The following is a 2,104-nucleotide window of genomic DNA, read 5'->3' as shown; positions in this document are numbered from 1 at the left end:
TCAGTGGACACCAGCCATCAGTAAATCAAGCCTAGAAATGTAGACGAAGAATCTCTGTGACTCGAGAACCCCACCGAGCTGACAGCATTGCTTCACGAAGGTGGTGGGATTGAAGAGACTGATTCCTTCAAGGGTGTAGCTCTTTTTTTTTTTTTTTAAGCGTTTTTACTTATTTTTTGAGAGAGCACAAGCAAGGGAGGGGCAAAGAGAAAAGGACAGAGGATCTGTGCTGACAGCAGTGAGCCCGACATGGGGTTTGAACTCACGAACCAAGAGGTCATGACCTGAGCCGAAGTCGGACGCTCAGCCGACTGAGCCACCCAGGCGCCCCGCTGGCTCGCTTTGATAGAAAGCTAAATGTTCTCCCAGCCGGTCCACCGGTGCTCTTGACTATGACGTTTCCATTCAACTAGTGAGGCTTGTTGGGCTCTTGTTAATGACCCTGTACATATTTTAATGTGTTGATTGGGTATTTCTACTTTTTTTCCGTGAATTGTTTGTTTGCTTTACTGGTCCACTCTTCTATTCAGTCGTTCATACCTGTATTGCTTTGTTGAGGTTCTTTTTATGTTTTCTGATAAAGATGATATTTAAGGCCACATTTTAAGCCATCTCTTTTTCCCGGCTGTCTGCCATGTATATATGAACTATCTGTGTTAACGAACTTCTTTCTTCTCTCACCGCTCTTTCTTGTGGTTTAAGGGCCCCGTCTAAGAGTTTAGAAGAACAGAAGACAAATTACCGTTTTCCTCCCCGACAATGTACATATCATAGAAGTGTTCCTGGGCACGAATTGTCTCGGTGTTTCCCTAAGATTGACAGGAGAAACTACGACCGACATGAAAATGGTTACTTTTGGTTGTGACGCTCAGGTAAGAACCCTCTACCTTGCGTAGAAGATAAAACATTTCAATCAGAAAAAGAGGGCTCAGAGCCCAGCTTTAGCCCGTGTGTGAATGTGAGTGTGCTACTGACCAACAATGAGGGCTCTTCACTATGGAAATAAGCACGGACGTTTTAATCAGAGAAGAAAGAAATCAAGGGTGACGAAGGAACAGCACAGCTTTCATACGTCACGAAAGACAAATCAGAATTAGGTCGAAGTGGTCAATTAGGAGAGTCACAGGATCACGGAATTGGAAAGGGAACTAAGAAATTAGACCAAACCTCTCATCCAAAGAAGAGCCCCTCTGGGATGACTGGTGGCTCAGTTGGTTGGACGGCAGACTCTTGATTTCAGCTCAGGTCATGATCCCAGGGCCATGGGATCGAGCCCCACCGCAGGCTCCACACTGGGCATGGGGCCTGCTTAGTAAGATTCTCTCCCTCTCTCCCTCTGCCTCGCTCTCCTGCTCCTGCTCTCTCTCTTTCTCTAAACACAAACAAACAAACAAGCAAAACCAAAGAAGAACTTCTCCTCCGACACCTAAGCTTGGTGAGCCTTCAGTTTCTGCCTGAATCCGTTGAGTGACTGGACGTCCTTTGGAGAAGGAAAGGGTAACAGTCTTCCTTTTGTTGAGCAGGCATTTGCCTTCTATAACTCTTGCGCATTGATTTGACTTCCTCCCACAGAAACTATGAAAGATGTGTAAGCGAACCCAAGTCCATCCGCCTGATGTGCAGCAAAGCCAATCACGGAGACATCAAGCATGGAGCGAGCAAAGAGTTTGAGAGGGCAGCCAAAGGAGGAGGTGGGAGAACAGGTCTCAAATGTGTCTCCCTGAAGCGGGAGAGAGCGCAGGGTTTTTGGGGTTTTGTTTATAACCATAGGGGCCGGGATTACATACCTATTGGCGAAAAGGGCAGGCAAACTTACTATTTTTCCCGAGGAAAGACGGAGTTGCACATTGAGCCAAAATTGATGGAACACCCAAGCCGTGCTCACTTTGGGGCGAAGACTTAACATCAGAACGAGGCAAAATTCAGCCCCTGACTCTAAGAGGTTATTTTAGGACGAGGAGAGGGGGCTATCGGCATGCCCTGAGCACTGTTATAAACAGGACGGAGACTTGGGCTTGTTATCTTGAGTAAGGAACGTAAGCCCTTGCTGGTTCACAGGGCTGGAACCGCATCAGTTGACCTTGAGTCCAAGCTTCTACAGAGA

Source organism: Panthera tigris, chromosome X (assembly GCF_018350195.1).
Source record: "Panthera tigris isolate Pti1 chromosome X, P.tigris_Pti1_mat1.1, whole genome shotgun sequence".
NCBI lineage: Eukaryota > Metazoa > Chordata > Mammalia > Carnivora > Felidae > Panthera > Panthera tigris.
Note: the sequence above shows the minus strand (reverse complement) of the source record.